Consider the following 20,193-nt stretch of genomic DNA (forward strand, 5'->3'; position numbering starts at 1 on the left):
GAGTTAACTCTAAACACCTGCAAAAGATTCCTGAGGCCTTAAAACTCCCAGCCTGGTTCATCACTCAAAACCCCAATCATGGGTAAGACTGCCGACCTGACTGCTGTCCAGAAGGCCACTATTGACATCCTCAAGCAAGAGGGTAAGACACAGAAAGAAATTTCTGAACGAATAGGCTGTTCCCAGAGTGCTGTATCAAGGCACCTCAGTGGGAAGTCTGTGGGAAGGAAAAAGGGTGGCAGAAAACGCTGCACAACGAGAAGAGGTGACCGGACCCTGAGGAAGATTGTGGAGAAGGGCCGATTCCAGACCTTGTGGGACCTGCGGAAGCAGTGGACTGAGTCTGGAGTAGAAACATCCAGAGCCACCATGCACAGGCGTGTGCAGAAAATGGGCTACAGGTGCTGCATTCCCCAGGTCAAGCCACTTTTGAACCTGAAACAGCAGTAGAAGCGCCTGACCTGGGCTACAGAGAAGCAGCACTGGACTGTTTCTCAGTGGTCCAAAGTACTTTTTTCGGATGAAAGCAAATTCTGCATGTCATTCGGAAATCAAGGTGCCAGAGTCTGGAGGAAGACTGGGAAGAAGGAAATGCCAAAATGCCAGAAGTCCAGTGTCAAGTACCCACAGTCAGTGATGGTCTGGGGTGCCGTGTCAGCTGCTGGTGTTGGTCCACTGTGTTTTATCAAGGGCAGGGTCAATGCAGCTAGCTATCAGGAGATTTTGGAGCACTTCATGCTTCCATCTGCTGAAAAGCTTTATGGAGATGAAGATTTCATTTTTCAGCACGACCTGGCACCTGCTCACAGTGCCAAAACCACTGGTAAATGGTTTACTGACCATGGTATCACTGTGCTCAATTGGCCTGCCAACTCTCCTGACCTGAACCCCATAGAGAATCTGTGGGATATTGTGAAGAGAACGTTGAGACTCAAGACCCAACACTCTGGATGAGCTAAAGGCCGCTATCGAAGCATCCTGGGCCTCCATAAGACCTCAGCAGTGCCACAGGCTGATTGCCTCCATGCCACGCCGCATTGAAGCAGTCATTTCTGCAAAAGGATTCCCGACCAAGTATTGAGTGCATAACTGTACATGATTATTTGAAGGTTGACGTTTTTTGTATTAAAAACACTTTTCTTTTATTGGTCGGATGAAATATGCTAATTTTGTGAGATAGGAATTTTGGGTTTCATGAGCTGTATGCCAAAATCATCCGTATTAAGACAATAAAAGACCTGAAATATTTCAGTTAGTGTGCAATGAATCTAAAATATATGAATGTTAAATTTTCATCATTACATTATGGAAAATAATGAACTTTATCACAATATGCTAATATTTTGAGAAGGACCTGTAGCTGTTTGCTGATAAATAAATCACCCAATAAGAATCTTGGTTTTACAGGCCTTAGCATTCAAGTTTTAAGCAAGTATCAAATATAAAGACCAGATTTTTTTTAAGGGGCATATACCCCACAATACACTCAAACACTTTTACAGAATTTGTTTTTTACTATTGTGGGAACTGGAGATTTCCATCTGGTATAAAACATATTGTTTACTATTTCCTTTCTTTCTCCTCAGTTCTTGGTGTTTGAGGCACAAATCTGCAGTGTTTGTCCTGCAGCTTGTTTAACAACCATGATGCTTTACTCAGGCCGTGTCTTAGGGTGTATTTACACCTGCCACTTTTGGTCCAGACCAAACAACCGGACCGAGACCCACTTTTTGAGGTGATCTCGGTCCACTTCCAAACGGACTCTGGTGCTGTTCGCTTGTGGTCGGAATACGAACCGGCCCTGATCTGAACCAACTACAGATAACGTACATCTTTTTGGACTTAAGCCACTGTAGCTACATTTGTTTTCCTAAATTTCCGGGTCTGTGCTCTGTCCCGCTCCCGTCATTTCTGTACAATGGGAGCAATGATCATCACCCGCGTGACTTTGTTAACAAGTAATTGTTCACTTGCAAAAAGTAAAATGTGAAAGCAAACCGCACCAGACAAAAAATAAAGTCTGCTTTTAGTCCGGACCAAACAAGCAGACTAAAGGACTTTCCTGGTGTGAATACATCCTTAGTGTTTGTATGTACACATTTGAAAGCAAGTATAAGAGACTAAGACTGTTATGTTTATGATTTGTAAAGACTAGCAGAGATTTTACAGACAAACTGGAAGAACAAGTTGCAGTAAAGCATGATTATCACAAGAGAGACGGAAAGAGAGCGAGAGAAAAGAACAGAGCCACAAAAGACCTTCCTGGCTTGTTCCTCTACACCAGGCCTCCATCTTTCCACTGACTCATGGCACACAAATGAAAACAGACTTTAAAGGAGAAGATGAAAAACACTCTTTACTTAAGGCCAAGTGCTTTACCAAGGGACCCTGCATAAACACGGCTTTGCTGTCAGAGAAACGGCCTACTGTTGAGCTTACAAATAGGTCCTCTTAAAATGTGCTTCGCGCTCTGCATGATCCTCACGGACAAAAATATCCAAGGACTGTTGGGGGACTCGTTATACGAGTGAGTAAAACAGAACCCCAACTCCAAATAAGAATTATTAAATAAATAATTACAAATGTCTTGACCTATACCATAGTTTGAAGAGAAACTTCCCCCACAAAATGTGATGAGTATTGGGTGCATCTCTACGCAATGCATAATTGTGACTTGGCATGTTTGTGATTGGTGACCGACTGGTCAGAAACTTGAAAATCGAATATTTTTCCAACCAGTGATGCCCTAACTACCCTTAATACGCGCTAAAAGGTTGTACTGGCACCAATCTTCAATATCACTGAAGAACAAAGACTCAAATGTAGTTTTATTTTATTTATTTTTAATACCAGGAAGGAGTTTAAAATGAAGCAAGAGTATTTCCTAAAACACATTTAATGTCAATTCAAGCTGCGAGAATATATTTTCTATGACATGCACACAGAGACTGATGTTTACAGTCAGTAATGTTATCGGCACCAACTGTGCTAAATACTGATTGAACAGTTTAAAATATTAAGTGATACCAGTTCGCATGGATGACATCTTCATGGAGTAAATGATGTTACTGACTAAAGAATACTCAGTTACCAATTTTTTTAGTATCAGTGTTTAAAAATGAAGTCAGAGAAAGCGCAGAACATGGAAGAAACAAGTTTAAAGAAACTGTACATTTTACAACATGTCAAGACATGTCTGCAGCTCATTAACACTGAGAAAGCAAGAGAGAGCAAGAGCTTTAGGAGATAATGGGAAGGCTCAGAATAAAATAAAGTTGTACTGTTTTATCCATTAAAGCCTTTAACCTGCATTTCCCAGTAAGCGTGTTGAAAATGTTGACAGCTTTTTGGAAATCTCAGAATTAAAGAATCTACATTCTCTACAAATTACACACAAAGGTAGCTGTTTTAGTATTGAAAACTGAGATAATCACAATAATCCCAAATAGAAAATGTGGACGCTAGTTTAAAATGTCATCTCCTAATCATTTCCCTTTGTTTTGAAATAGTAAAACCTGCTTTTAGGCCGGCTCCTGTCATACAGAGCCACGATATCAGCTCTGCTCACAATATGAATAATTAACCCTTACAGCAGGAAGGCAAGAAAAATACAAATTTAATTATCCTGTTTAGGTGTTTCAATATAGTAGCCAAAATCGATATAGGCAGGTCAAAATTTGAACAAACAATACAGAAATCTGAAATCGACCACAAAATTCTGAATCAATGGATCTCTCATGACGGGTCTGACATAAAGTTAGCAAACCCAACCTACAGACAGGGAGCACAAAGCTTGGAAACAAGCAGCCGAGTCTAACCAGATGTTGAAACAGGACAGGGCCTGCAAAAGCCCCCCCCAGGCAGAATGAGGTCAGGTACAAGATCAGATTTCTGGAAGCTCAAAGCCACAAAGGAGCAAGAAAGATTCTGATATACCTGTTAGGCTTTACGAAACTGGACACCAGCAGGGGCGGTGGGAAGAGAACCACTCATCGCCGCCTGTCAATATGGACCTCGAAAGCCTAAACCTTATGCTACACTGGTCTGATGGGGCCTCAGCCATGGATGGCTCAGTCCGTTCCTGATGACATGCTGTCAATGTGTCGATAAATCAAAGCTACTTGCTCCCCAGAAGATTCAGATCATTTCAAGACCCAGTACAGAATCCCGCATTCCCACACTAATTTTATTGGAGTAAAAAAAAAAAAACGTATCTAATGATTTGCAGATTTGGACCGATCATTGTAGAAAGTATTTCATCCTTTCATGTGTTTTTTTTCCAACCCGCTCTCACTCGTCGGCTCTAGGCCAGAAGGCCGTCTGCCGTCTCCCTCATCTTTAAAATCAAAGTTCAGACGAGCTGCTTTTAACACATGGCATAAAATTCACTCAGCTATGTGAAGCAGCTGAAGACCCATTTCATTCTTTTCTTTTGGACAAAATGCTGAGGTTTTGATCTCGAACCCTATAATTTATAAGAATATAAATCCAAGAATGAACACCGCAGAGAGGGACTGAGTAAATATTAGGAAACATATTAGGATAACTGCATTTTGGATATGTGAATGGAGTGAGTGAGAGCCTTGTCAGTGGGAGTCTTGATGCAGGCCTTGGGAGTAATTAGCAAGAATTACTGCTCCTCTGGCCTACAGCCAGCACTCAGGCTTCGGCCCAAACACCCGAACGAGTCCCTGGCGTCGCTCCCTTACTGCGCTCCCCCAAACCACACAGGCCTATGATGAGCTGCACAATTCCTGACAATGATCATGACCATCAACACAGACACGGAGCAGACTGCGGCTTCTCGCAAAAATCAATTAACCTCGGTAGTGTTACATCTACACCCCCACACATCCCCGGGAACTATGTGGTGACATGACTTCACACTCCACTTTGACAGTCTGAGATCATAGACGGTGGCTCTTTGCCACACTCTTCACAGCTGGCTGAGTGACACCAAAATCAAGGTGAGCAACACAAAAGAGACGAACTGCAGCTCAAATATCAGAGGGACCAGGAAAATACACTACCATGCACAAGAGAGCAACAGCAGCCAGACATGATTGTTGAAGAGATCACGTTGCTCAACATCAAGCGTTGGAGTAGGTATCCACAAACAGCCTCAAGGATAAACTGATCTGAACTGTTCTAGATGCACCGATGGAGTTTTCCCTGACCAAAATGACATTCAGCGTTTCTGAGGCCCAATCTGCTGAATTATCCATTATTTATTACTAAAACAAATGACCAATAAAATGTAGCAGCAGTTTTCTAATAGAGGTAATCGTTCTGAATCCCACAGAAATTATCCTAAATTATCCTCATTTTCTGCAACAAACCATCAGCCCTAACCTTCATCTGATTTTCATTAATCTTTTCTTTTTCAGCACTAGAGGCCTTTATTTTTGACAGTAGGTAGACAGGAAGGAGGGGCAGAGAGGGGGAAACATTCGGCAAAGGTCGCCGGGGCCGGGACTCGAACCCGAGACGGCCGCTTTGAGGACTATAGCCTCTTTATGTGGTCGTGCGCTAACCCCTACACTACCAGCGCTACGCCAGATTTTCATGAATCTTAAAACAAAATGCATCAAAGTACATACATTTATGGGAAGATACTGTTCTCCCCAGAATGTGGCCTTTTTAAATAAAACCAAATCGTACACATCCATATGAAATATTTATGATTATTCCATTCAGTTTATTTATACAGCTCCAATTCACAACACATGTCGTCTCAAGGCCCTTTAAAAGTCAATTCAGTCAAATCATACAGATTCCAAGTAAAGTACATGCAGTCCACTGGTCCTAGATATCAAACAATGTAGTCAAATTAAGTTTATTATCCAAATTGATTAAAACATCTTTAACCTAAAGGAACCACAGCAGATTGCATCAAGTCCATGACACCACAGTAGTTTTGCTCAAAGTTATACTGCGAGAATACCAGATTGGCGAGTGCCTAGAGCTGCCCCTCCCCCACCTGTTGCTCAGGATTGCCTGTTTGCTGACTGGCTAAGAAAGAAAGACAACTTCAGATGTTTACGTTTAAGCCTATGTGTTTAATCTGTAAATGTACATTCTAACTGTAACTATTATTTCTAGAAGCAGTAGGAATTGCTCTTCTAAAAGCAATTAGATAATGATAGAAATTTGTTTGAAATTTTGAAACTGTGGTAATTTTAGTCAGGAATTCAAGAATCTCATACTAACCCATGCTGACTGTAAGTTAAATGTTTTTGATGTTTTATTATGAAATAGTGGAGGAAAAATATACAATTAGTAAAAATCATAATTATAGGGAGTTTGATGCCTCAGGAGATGTTTATGTTGGAAGCACATCCCCTTCATATTCACATCAACACATTTTCTGAAAGCTAAAAAAAAACAACCCAATGAAAACAATGCAGATTATAGCAAGGTGTGCTAGTTGAGGCCAAGCAAGAAAGAACCTGTAAGGAACATTACAAAGGAGCAGAAAAAACCTTACCCAGGGATGAAGAAGGGAAAGAAGGGAAGAGAACAAAACCTCCTGGAGGAGCAGCTAGAGTATGAACAGCAGGACAACATGAGCTGACATGTTAGTCGGGACAGATGTGGAGGAAGAGAAATAGCCAACTTTTAACAGCCTGCAAACAGGATGTGTTAACAGAGAAATTCATTTGAGGGAGGTGGGGAGGAATCGTTCCTCTCAGCTCAAAATATGGAAAACCACAAAGCCAGATCAGGATTTCTCGCCGTTTGCTGTGGCCACCAAAGGATGGAGTCAAGTTTAGCTGTGGTCACAAATGCTAAAAATACACTGACGTGGGGCCTTTTAGTGAAAAAATCTTTATTGAATAAAGGTGAGACAGGCATACGTTTGTAAAATGCATGTATGTATGCAGTCAAATCCAAATATTCCTTGTGGACCAACTCTTCCACCGGAAAATCACTTTGACCCTGCAAAAAAAAAGCTTTTCTGCCAGTCAAATCCCCTCTCTTTCTCTGCGGACATGGGCCGGCTCCTCCAGCGTTCTCTTTGTTGCCTTGTGTTCCCAGCTCCGGGACTCCAGTGTGCAGGTCTTGGTGGTCCGGTGTGGAATGCGTTGAGAGGAGGGGAGGGGAGGGAAGGCGAGTCTGAAAGGGGGTGCTCAATTGTTTCCACACAGAGCATCCACCCCCTACTGATCTGTCGCTCACTTGTCCTTTTTCGGCAGAGGGGTGAAGGCACGGACTGAAGCAAAGGATGTGAAGTGATGGAATAACAGACACTCAGCCAACACACACACACAGCTATTGAACTGATGCTACATTCAGAGTATATTAAATGAGCGTACCAGAGACACTTAACATTCCCCTGTTGCTGAGGACTCTTTCCTAAAGACTAAACAAGTTCTTAGATGTCAAAACCATTCCCAGAGCTCTAATTTCACCAACATTCCTGCAGTTTTGCCATTGTTCAGCCGTTGGTTTGTAACGCTGGGATATGCTGGTTTGTTTTGGGGCAGTGAAAAAGCAGCTGTTGCCAGCCATAGAGAAAAGGATGCCACAGCAGCCCCTGCGATCTCAGGGCTGTCATGCTGTGATACCAGAACCCAGATGATAATTGCTACATGTATCCGCCCTGCTTCCCTTCTCTGACCCCATCTGGCCACACAGTCAGAGCTAGCCCCTCCTCTTCACAGGACCCCAGCATAATGAAGCCTAAATTTAATTAAAGCTGCAAGCAGCATTGAAGGCCCTCGCATCTCAGCACAACTCGGCCTGTGCAGCAACCGCGGGAGCCTGGCTGCACGCCACCGACGATGACACTGCTTCACTTCAACACGTCGCCACTAGGTGGCGCTGTGAGCAACATATCATATTATCTTCGGTCATGCAGAGTTTTGGTCTGGCGAGAAGCATTCAAAATCTGGAGTAAATCGGACCTTCCAGATGGAAGCTGCACTCACTTGTTTGTTAGTGGGTGGGGCTAAAACAACGTCATGAATTGACTGTGCCAACATGTTCAGTATTGATCCCTGATGATGTATACTACATTTGAAGTGGATCCGATGATGTATGAGGCAGATAGAGCACTTGAAATATCCTAGGGGGCGCTGTTGATCCAAATTCCAATGTAATCCGATAGAGGTGTTTGGGGGCTGACAAAGATCAACCATATTTATTTTGGAGTGAATCGGACCATGCATGTGTAATTTAGAGCCAATCGTTTGGCTGTGGCGTGACATCAGAATTCGCCACGCCATCATAGCCACACCCTCCAGCTAAAGCATTCAGTACTGGCGACTGTCTTAGACCATCATGTTATCTGTTACTTGGGACAGTTTCACATTGATTAGGTGAGGAACATCAAACACTGATTCTCTAAAGGAAAACATGACACTTCCTGTTCTCAGGGGGCGGGGCTTTGATGATGTCAGAATCTGATCAGTGAATATTGTTCATGCGTAGAGGCAGATCAATCCCAGGAGGTTTCAGGTCTCTGTGACTTTCCTTGTAGGAGCTATATCAATTTCATCTTTTATGGCGAGAAGTCATATTTTGAGGCGTGACCACGCCCACACGCTTTCATGTATGAAAAAGGTTTTGATAACTTTTAATCCCCAGTGCCTTAAGAGTATAGTGAGTGATTTTCAAATCTCTAAGTCAAAAGCTGTAGGAGGAGTTCGCTCAGATATGTGGGTAGAAACAGCAAAGATGTGGTCAAAATGGCAACTTCAATCCAAAATGACTGACTTCTTGTGGGGTTTGGACCAACACTCCAAGATACTTTTTTGTAGGTCCCGAGAAGTTACATATGTGTACACAATTTCACAGTCCTTGGTCAAAGCACGGCTTGGGGCTGATTTTTTAAAGTTTTGTGAAGGGCGCTGTGGAGAAATTAGGCCAGGCCCACCAAAATGTCATCAGATCTCTGTTGGGGACTGGACTAGGATCAATCACATTGAATTTGGTCCAGATCAGATGATCTATGTGGAATTTAGAGCCAAACGTATGGTCATGGCGTGACGTCTCACTTCGCCACGGCCACGCTCTTTTATGAAAAGTAATTGTGCTTCAAACAAAGTTAGACCAACTTGTTTTGTTGTTGTTATCAGACACACTTTGAAGTTGATTGAGTCAAGTCGGCCACAGAGGGACTTTTCCAAGCGAAAAAAGTTACTTCCTGTTCTCAGGGGGCATGGATTTGATGATGTCATCATTTGACCAGATAGGATTGTTGGTGACCTGAGAGGGATCAATAATACCAGGTTTGGTGTATCTCAGCCAATTTATGTGAAAGTTATTGCTGTTCGAAATTTGCGGCAAGAAGGATAACCTCGAGGCCTGGTCCCGTCCCTTCATTATGCTCAAAAACTCACAATTTTGATATATTTTAATCCCCAATGCCTTAACTACATACTAACCAAGTATGAAGCCGGTAGCTCAAAATCCCTAGGAGGAGCTCATTAAAGTTCGACTTGTATGAAAAGTGAAAAACGTCCAAAAATGTCCCTTTGACCCAAAATGGCCGACTTCCTATTGGTTTTAGGGCATAATCCCAAGAGACTTTTTTTCATGATTTGGGGAGATCTAGTTATGTACCAAATTTCAACTCTCTAGGACTTACCAGTTGGCCTATCTCACTTTAGGGGGGCGCTGTTGAGCCATTTTTATTGCGACCTTCGCGAAAACCTTAAAATACGTAAATTTCACACACGACTGATGGCTCTGCAAGTTTGGTGAGCTTTTGAATATGTTAAAGCCGCGAAAAAGGCAATTAATTTGTCGCCAGAATAATAATAAACGGAGCGATTACAATAGGCCCTTGCAGGCCTTCCTGCTCGGGCCTAATTACCGATCATTAAACCCTTGGTAAGCAGATGTCAACACCAGGAGCCATCAAAGTATCAATGCTTTTGACGCATTTACATGAAACCTGTAAAATATTTCTTGTGCACAAGCAGAAGTCTGTAATATAAGCACAAGAGATCTTGTTAATCTTAAACTGTGTTAACAAACACAAACTGAAAAACAGAATTTAAAGTCCCCTCAGAAAATGTGTAAGAGAAGCGTTGAGTTGCTTCCTGGCATAGAGTTGCAAGGATTCAGCTCATCACTCAGGAATGTTATTAGAGATTATTGCTCATGCTTTGGCTTTAGTGCTTTTTATTATCCAGCCCTCCAAACATTTTCTCTGTAAACAAATCATTGATATTAAAATGCTCTGTTTTGATAGAAAGAGCTTTTTATCAGACATGCACACCCAAACACTAAACCATACCACTGCTGTAAAAGGTTTAAAGGCTTGATGCACAGAAAACCTACATTCGACACATACCGAGTAATTTCCTGTGACTTTAATGAGTCAGACTTGCAAGGATGAAACTGTCACTGTATTTAACTAAACCTTTGACTTGAACTAAACACTTTATTGAGATAACACGTCTGAAGCCAATGGATCCCCCTGTACCTTCTAACACATTGAATTTCTACTTACAACACTGTAATAATAGCATCCTCCTTCACTGAAAATTTTATTTTAAAATTGGCTGTGTTACAAGACTCAATGTTTGACACTTTGGTTAAGGATGTCTATACCTGGCAGACAACTACTTACAAACTTAGCAAAGCAAAGTCAGACACAGACACAGAACATCAAGGAAAACAACTGTGAAATCTGTGAAATGATAAACTCAGGTAAGCTAAAGTAAGAGGTTCACTTTCTGCTCCAAGCAGCTGTGCACCAGTGGAAGAAACCTAATTATAGACAATTTTTTATTGAACTCAACTAAATTAGAAATGCACTGTTGTCTGAACGAATGAACAGTTACAGGTCTGGTGGCAGCGTGTAGTTAAAAACTAGAGACTGCAAGAGTAAGGCAACACTTAGATCATGACACGAAACACGATATGTGCTTCACAAGAACAAGGCAAGTCTTTAGGCATTGTTTTCATAAATTAGGAATCCTTATTTTTGTTTTACAAGCAGTTCAGGAGCTATGCAAAATATATTGTCCTGGTTTTGTGTCTTCATGACTGCCCCAAGCTAAGGTCTAATGCTCCTTTGTGTTTTCACAAATGGAATACAGGTTTGATAACCCTCAAACTCTGTTTTAAAAATCTCAGTTACCTGTGAAGCCAGTTCAATCCGCATCATTAGTCAGATGGCAGTATGTTCCTCTAGCGCTTACAAGCCTATTGTACGTTTCTACTAGGTACCCAAATTTATGTAGTCTAGACTTATTCAATTCCGTTATCACCGAGTGTTTGGTAAACTCAAGAAGCAGCTTTTATTGTTCACCTTTAATGTAAAAGGTGAACTCAAGTACTACTTCCTTTCTTGCTTCAAAATAATAGTCTCAAACATAGACCCAGAACTAGAGCACCTCACAGACAGTGCTCTATGTTACATCAAGACCTGCATAGACATTGTTACTGTGGAAAAAACCCAGGTCTACCCCAACAAAATGTTCTGGATGACCAAGGAGGTCCAGCAGCTGCTGAAGGATAGAAACAACGCCTTCAGGTCAGTCAATAGGGGTCTCAGCACAGCACAGCACAGCCAGAGCAAACCTGAGGAGAGGCTTCAGAAAGGTCAAGTTGGGCTATAGGATGACGCTCGAGGACCACCTGGACAGCAACAGCAGGTAGGTGCAACAGCTCACCAACTAGAAGACTAACCTCAGTGCTGCTGACAGCAATGCTTCACTGGCAAAGAAGCAGAACCTTTTCTTTCTCCACTTTGAGGTGGTGCCACCACAGGCAGCTGCACCACACCGTACAGTAGCTTCACCCTCACTGTGGAGGAGCATGAGGTGAGGATCACACCACAGGCTGTCAAGCTGAAGAAGGCTGCTGGACTGTGCTGACCAGCTGGGAGGAGTTCTCACCAGCATTTTTAACCTTTCCCTGTCCCAATCCACTGTCCCACCCAGTCTGAAATCCACCATCATTGTCCCCCTGCCCAAGAAACCCCACATTTCCAGCCTTAATGACTACCAGCCAGTTGCACTGACAGCAGTGGTCATGAAATGCTTTGAACGTCTGGTAAGGCATCACATTACATCACTCCTGCCCAAATGTTTAGACCCCCACCAGTTTGACTACAGGGCTAATAGATCCACTGAGGATGCAGTAGAGACAACCCTCCTTGCTGCACTATCCCATCTAGAACAGTGGGGGAGCTACTTGCAGCTGCTTTTTGTGGATCATTCCCCACAGATTGGTGGACAAACTGAGAGACATTGGACTGCCACAATCTACGTGCATGTAAATCCACAGCTTACTGTCGGGTAACAGCCAGAGGGTTAGACTGTGTCGACACAAGTCTTCGGCCATCAGCCTCAGCACTGCCTCTCCACAGGGTTGTGTGTTGAGTTCCCTGCTCTTCACCATCTACACCTACGGTGGCTTTCCAGAACAACACCACTGTCGAGTTCACCACAGGGGTGGGGCTCATCGGTGGGGTGGTGCGGGGTACACGACAACATGCTTCTCAATATCACCAAGACCAAGATAATAGTGGACTTTTCACCGCGGGGACTGAGTGGAGAGGGGGGCCGACTTCCTCTTCCTTGGAGTCCACATCCAAGAGAACCTGACCTGGAGCATGAACACTCCTGAGCTGCTGAAAAAGGCCCAGCAGAGACTCCACTTCCTGTGGGTTCTAAAGAAAAATGACATCACACCAAGACTGCTGGTGTCCTTTTATCAGTGCCCTATTGAGGTCAAAATGAACTACTGCATCTGTGCAAGGTTTGCTTTATCCACAGGCCAGGTACCCTTTTTCTCAATTGCGTTGTACTTGTGATAATAAGGAATATTCCGATTCTGCGATAGGGTATAAAGCTTAACGCATTCGAACTTAAGATCCGGGGCTCATCATAACAGCTTAAGCCCTTTTCACTACACTCTTTGTAAGATATTTTACTTTAAAAAGAAGAAACTGTTGTTTGAATCTTGTGTTACGAGACCAATAAGTTTTCCCATCATCAATAATCGTGTATTGGAGACACAAATGTTACTTTGGTTAGAAAGTTACTGAGGTCTGAACCCAATTAGTCCAAAAAGGAATTTAATAATGAACACTAAATATAATTTAGGCTCCTGGTAACAGTAGTCAGTAAAATAAAAACAATGCTTTGTACTCAACTCCAAGCACTCCATAGTGTAGCACTGCAAATATACAAGTACACAGCGCAAACCAGGTCCCCAGCTGGCTGTGGAGATGTTTGAAGGGCCAGAAGAGGAGTGGAGTAATAGCCAAGCCAGTTTCAAGCCATGACATCTGCTAATATGTCCCCAGTATTTAAACTCTCCTTGTTGTAGAGACCATCTGCTTAAGATAACCCTGAAACTAGGCAGGTACCATTCACTCACTGTAGTGGCAGATTGTGACAACACAATTAAGATGTAAAATGCTTTGGACAGATGTGCTTCTTGATGATAGCATAATGCTCAACTGCTGTTGTGAATCAAAGCAGGTCTTACTAGATGACAGAAGTGGATAGACTTCTAATGATCTAATGAAACATTTCCCTAAATCAGAAAACATATTTAGGCTTTAGGGAAGCTGAACACTTAGCTAATGGTTAATCTGTTAATTATTGCAAGAGTGAGAAAACTGGGCACCTGTTTTGAGCAGAGCCACTCATGCCGATCTTTGGACCTAAAAATGCTCACAGACCTTGTACCCTCATTCCAGCTCCCTTATCTTATCTGAAGAATGTCCCAGCAATGGCCAGCCTGTTATTTCTCCAGATGGTTGCACTTCTAAGAAAACTGCTTGCCTGCCACTTGCTTGGTGGGAGAGATTCCTCACAATAAGGGACTGCAGGAAGAAGCTCTCGAACCAGCCAAGAGGCTGACACGATGAAGTCACGAACGCTTCGAGTTTCGGTCATAATGCACGGATCTGACTATAACCAGGGGATGTTCCACGAGCTAAAGCCTCCATTCTCTTTGATCCGTGACTGTCCCAAACCTGAAACATGCTACTGACCGTAACTTTACTGTGGATTTTACTTTTTTTTTTAAACTACTATGAATTCTAGCCTCCAGCTGGCAAGTGAGGGAATACAATTTTCAGCCTACAACAGACATAGGTGGGTCATCAGTAACAAGGTATACTAAAGTTTCAAAAAGTTATGCTTTCAAAACTGCTGAAGACTTTCCATCATACTGTTGCTGTGATTTAAAAACATTTTAAAGAGATGCCAGAGAACGTGCCAGAGTGACAGGTAGGGGTATAACGAGATCTGGCGATATTAAAACTATATGATTTTGCTTGTCAAAGGGAAGTCCTTCCTGCAGGACACTACCCAGCGGTTGGCACAAAGTGACTTAATATGATGAAGCAAATTCAAGTTAATATTACAAATCCAGACGTGGAGGCGAGTGCTTTATGCTCGACATGCTGTCGTATCCATGTTTGAGACTCTTATTTTGAAGCATAAAAAGGAAAGAGTTTTAAGTTGCCATACTGTGTTGAAAGAGTCCGCTAATTATAAAGTAGCAGTCCTGACAATTAATTGCTTAACTTTACAGACATTTACTTGAGGGGATAAAAAGCCATCACTGTAGTTGGGCAACTTTTAGACTGCAAACTTCACCTCTCTGCTAGCTTGACCCAATATCAGTGTGTTGTCGTTAGAATCAGTTCCTGCCAGTAAAGACTAAATGAGAGTGTCCCTGTTAATGTGACTGTACAGATATATCCCTCAATTCATTAAAAAGATGGATGTATGAAGATATTCAATGGGGCTAAGTAAGAGGCTGGAGGTTGAGAGAAGACCGCAGGATGGAGCTCAGTAAAGGTCTGCAGGTTAAGAAGCATGTGTTTTTTTTTCCTCTAACAAGTTGTATTGTAGAATAAAAGCACCAAGTCAAAACCTCAACTAAAACATGTCGTATCTGAATCTGGCCAATTTAACTTTCTGCGCACACTGCCTGCAGTTTCATAAACTCTAGAGACCTAGTTTTAATCCTATGTTGCCTAAAAGAATGGCAGAGTATATAAACAAAATCTAAGTAGTGGGAGTCATACAGTAATGGTAAAATGAATACTTTTACAGATCTGGACATAACAAGCGGGTCTAACGGGTTCTACAGTAAATGTACATAAACACACAACAGCTTCCCCACTCTTGGCGTTTCAACTGAAATTAGACTAAAATGATCTTAGAATCATGTCCTGGTGAAAATAACCTATGCAACAGAAAAAAGGTTTACTTTTACTTTTTATTATGATAATTACAATTGTATTTTGAAAACTGAAAATCCAAAGTATTTGCTAATATATTTTTTTTAATCAATACACTGTTTTGACTACCCGTCCCCCCCTCTTTGAAACCTACTGACGTCACTGAACAAAACGGCAAAAAGGTAGAATATTCGGGACATTAGATAGGATTACTTGAAAACTAAAAGTGTAGTACATTGTAGCATGTGTGAAAAAGAACCAATATGGCATAGATAACATTATTCAAACTGTAATACTCTAACATTTTTAGCACATGTACAAATATTTGGTGTTTTTCTGATTCAAACGAAACCAATTATATCAATTTATACTTCTTTACACCACGACACCATGACAATGCAGTATTTTAGTCAAGGTTTTCATACCATCAGAATCTTACACCATCTTATGGCTAATCCACAAGTAAAGCGATTAATTCTGAGGATCCTTTCCACAGATAGGCGACAAAACCCTTTTATAATTAAAAGGGAATCAAATACAATTGTTACATTATTAGGTGAGTCAGGCAGCAAAACCACCATTTACATTTTCTGTGATTAACCGTAATATTTATACGCTATCATTCACTGTGTTGGGAGAAATTTACTTCCCAATTTATGCCAAATATTCCACCACAGGCCACAAATAAATCATCCTCAGACAAAAAAAAAAAGGAAAACTTGGAAGCAAAGTCTTGAAGCAGTGCCATGAGAAGCGGTTCAGCTGATACCATGGGATAACGGAGGAATTTACCAGCCAAGCCTGCAGTCCCTCTGTATCACTTCATTCTGTCTATTGCTGGAGCAGGCTGGGTTTCCACTGCACGTTTACTGCCTAAAAAACATTTTTACTGACTCATGTCTGGCTTCAGATAAACCTGCGGGTGATTTCAATGGGAACATACATTTCTTTATCTGTTGACTGCCAACAATAACGAGAGATTTTGAGGTTGAAAATGCGATCTTTGAATTTTTGTCTCCACCAAGACTGATGTTCCACACGCTGGATTTATGATGTTTGCACCAAAACGAAGTTAAAACAAAAACGTACTTGTATTAAAACCAAAAAGGGATGGGTGCATCCTTTTAAATGTGCTGTTGTCACGCAAGTCTATCAAGTTGAATGAAAGGAAAATTAATTCAGGATGAGGATTCTGACAACTTCACTGAAATAAAATTATAACTTAAATTTAAAGTTCAACCAAACATTTTTAGGGTGTCTCTGGAGACTCTTAACACTGTCATTCAGGGTTCTTTTTTTTTACTATGGTTTATTTATTTCAGTGTCTATGAAAGAGAAACAGCTGCTCAATGGGGCTGACCAAGCCTAGACATATAGTGCCTTGAATTATTGTAGCATTCATACCCATTGAGCACATTTTATTTTGTTGCAACCACAAACTTCAGTGAATCCAATTGAGATTCAACATGAAAGAGCACATAAAGTAGTCCCTATTGTGAAGAAGGAAAATGCTACATGGGTTTTACACATTTCTTATGAACACAAATCTGAAAAACGTGACAAGCACTACTATAACCCACTGAGATAATATTCTGTAGAACCATCTTTTGTTTCAAGTCTTTTGGGGTTTGGCTCTACCAGCTTTGCACACATTGAAAAGAAGAAACAAAGAGGAAAACTGATTCTCCTCTGCAAGAAAGGTTCAGGCTCAGTCAGATTGGATAGAAAACCAACCCCCTAGCATGATACTGCCACTACCATGTTTTAATGTGGGTAATGTGCGTTCAGGGTACTGTACAGTGTTTCACCACACACAGCTTTGTCCCCTATATTGCTTTCTTTGAACATGGCATTTGTTTTGCCAATATTTTCTAAAGACTGGATTTGTAGCAGGCACATCTGGAAAACAAATCCTTCCACCTGAGCTATGGATCTCTGCAGCTCCTCCAGAGTTACCATGAGCGCCCCCTGCTGCTACTCCCGTTGATGCTCTCTTTACCACCAATCTAGTGCCCCTTTTCCACTGGCTCGATTTGGCTCGCTTCGCACGCATTTCCATTACTGTTATTTTAGTAATGGTACCTACTTTTTTGGTACCTCCTTCTTAGCAGGGCTAAGCGAGGCCGAGTCGGTACTGTAGGTGACGTGAACAAACGGCTGTTCACTGATTGGCCATGGGCGCGGCCAGCCGTAAGAGTCGGCCATCGTAAAAAAAAAAACAACCGGCATTTTCAAACGTGCATTCAAGCGAGTGATAGAAACATATGATGGAGTTCAGTTATCCAGAAAAGTCAACCCTTGGAGCAACAACGAGGTGCAAGCTTTTCTGGCGATCATAGGAGACTGCAGTATTCGGCGGCAGCTGAATAAATATATAGGCAACAAATATTAGAAATAAAACGGGCCCTAATTCAAATCTTTCCAAGTCTCTTAAAGGGAAAGTGAAATTTTATTAATAATAATAAAGCGGATGTCAAAATCCTACTCATCAAATCTGATTGTCAATGCAGTCAGCAGGTTTAATCCCCAGGCAATAGACATGTTACTTCTTGTCTTTGTAACGCGTTTCGGTCTTTTCTTCTTTACATTGGCGGTTGGGTGTTTCATTCGCGGTTATGCAGCACGACAAATAATGCTTTAAAGCCACGCCTCCAGGAGGTGTCCCTTTCAGCGGAGCAAAAGCTGGTGTGTGGAAATGCAACACACAACGTGCAAAGCCGTGCGGATCTGTTCCGGGCTGGCCAAATCGAGCCAGTGGAAAAGGGGCATAGGTGGCCATGTCTTGGTAGGTTTGCAGCTCTGCTAACCACTTTCCGTTGTAACGCAGATTGAACAGTCTTTTGAACCATGTGCCATGTTCGCTTCACAGAACTGCTGGTCTGATTGGGCGACTTCTGAAGGCAACTGGTTGCACTGGAGTTTATTAAAGGGGTATCAGAGAAAAAGGAGGTGAATACAAATGCACAACACGTTTCAGATTTTTTATGTCAAAAATGTTATGAACCACAAATCTTTTTCCTCCCAAAAAAGGTATGCACATTTTTTTGCACAATAACATCCCCCTTAGGGGTGTGACTCTAACATTTAAAAAAAAATGTAAAGGATTCTGATTCTGAGGTAGTACATGATTCTGCAAGGCACCATATCTCTGAACAGCTCATTTAGTCTCCAGCTCACTGAACAATAACACCACGTTCAAACATATGACTCTTTTACTACTATATCTGACCTTTGCAGATTTGTTAAGGGGCTTTCAGTGAAAAACAACCAGAAGAAACTGCAAAAAACAAAAAGGACCTTAAGACTGGCAATAACATGAGAAAATAAGCTGCATGTGTTTTTATGCTTAAAATTTTAACAAGCCTCAGTGAGTAAAGATAGCAAAATCAAACACTGTCCTATTATGCAAATCAAAACTTGTTCAAGGAGATTGGAGCCTTGGCAACACAACAACCAAATTACCAGTGGTCGTGCTTGGAAAATCACACCAGGGCATCATGCTGGAGCTACTTCACAGCTGCCAACAAAGCAGACTGTGCATAAAGGTCTCAATAAACCATGTTCACTTAACTACTGTAAAAATGTAAACATGATGGAGAAAGGTGGGGGAAGGGGGGTTTAAGTATGTAGGCCACAGAGGAATTTCAATTCCCCGAACCACTGCTTCCCCTCAAAGCCTTCACTGTAAAAGCCCCCCTACCTAAGTTTCCATTACTTGACTTATCCCATGATTGGCTTCATTGATTTGCCCTCCTGCCCCTCTAATTCCTAATACATCAGCCGCCCTCACTGGTGCCCTTCATCCTGTCATGTGCTCTCATCTATCCCACAGGGAGATGTATAGTTCAAACAGAGCAAGCTTCCACCACAAAATGAGAACCAGCGGAGTCAGAGGAGACAAATCCACCAGCCGTGTTCACAAGGAATGTTTACTAAATCACCGCCGGCTGCCTGCACTTCACAGCCGCAGGAGCCTCCGTTGAGGAAGCCTGGAAATAAACACAAGCCTGGCCTCATTCAGTAGGGAGCCGGGCTTTTGTGTTGATTATACCCCCTTATATTGTTATGAATTAGCTACAAGTATTTCCTAAATGGAAAACAATGTTTCTCCACCAGAAATGTAAGGTTTTACCACAAACACGTACAGTACTGAAGAAGAAGAAAAGCTTTTTAGGCTTCACTTGGAGATGCACCAATAAATCCACTGGTGGCTAAATTCTGTCAATTTCACTGATCGGTGATCAGCCGGTCGGAAACAAAAACATCTGATCCATTTCTGATCAGTGAACAAACCATACATAACAGCTAACAGGTAGCACTGACAACACACTCTTCTGTGTGAAAGTTTTTACTGAGTGAATACCCAAAGTGAGTGATTTTCACCATCACTGAGGGGCTTAAAAATGAAGCCAGATGAAGCAGAAAAGGTGCAAGAAGGTGGTAGAGAGGAAACTTAGCTATGAATGCATAACAGCTGTTCTGCCAGTCAGTATATAACAAGAAGATGAATGTATTATAGAAAATCTACTCTGTTTTTGTCAATTGTATGAGGTTGAGGACATTTGAGCACAAAATATTAACCTAGTTGTTTTTTTAGTTTTTATTTTTTATCTCCCCTTTTTATGTTTTTATTTGATACCTCCAGGCTGATTTAGATCCGTTAGAACCTGCATTACTTATAATAAATCTGGACTATATTATCAAAGATTGAAAACAAATAACATTAAATCAAAGGTTGTGATTAGCGTATCTTTTTAACAAAATTCTAAAAAGTAGAAATTTCAATTATTTGTTCTGCATTCAACCCAGGTCCAGTTCAAGACCCATGGGTCCAATGTAAATCCCACATGTAGAGGTCAAACTGTAAAACTGGCATAGATATGGTCATTTTAACCTTTGAATGATTGTTCTTTTGTTAATAATTCTAAATAATTAAGCTGGACAAAAACTCAAATCGTGATGTGGCAAATCAAACATAAAGGTCATCATCTAAAAATACATAAATCTAGATTTTTTTTTTCTTGGAA

At 41.6% G+C, this 20,193-nt stretch overlaps 1 protein-coding gene and 1 long non-coding RNA gene across 3 annotated transcripts in view; one reads left to right on the forward strand and one right to left on the reverse strand.

Moving 5' to 3' along the window:
• The window catches only part of gpc4 (glypican 4), a 44,333-nt gene that overhangs the window by 22,197 nt on the left and 1,943 nt on the right, over positions 1–20,193 (reverse strand). The window lies entirely within an intron of this gene.
• The window catches only part of LOC124860203, an 81,220-nt gene continuing 74,738 nt past the window's right edge, over positions 13,712–20,193 (forward strand). For both annotated transcript variants that reach the window (XR_007036295.1, XR_007036294.1), the window contains exon 1: positions 13,712–14,069. This is a non-coding gene — a long non-coding RNA (uncharacterized LOC124860203). The remainder of the gene's footprint in view (positions 14,070–20,193) is intronic.

Source organism: Girardinichthys multiradiatus, chromosome 23 (assembly GCF_021462225.1).
Source record: "Girardinichthys multiradiatus isolate DD_20200921_A chromosome 23, DD_fGirMul_XY1, whole genome shotgun sequence".
Taxonomy (NCBI): Eukaryota; Metazoa; Chordata; class Actinopteri; order Cyprinodontiformes; family Goodeidae; genus Girardinichthys; species Girardinichthys multiradiatus.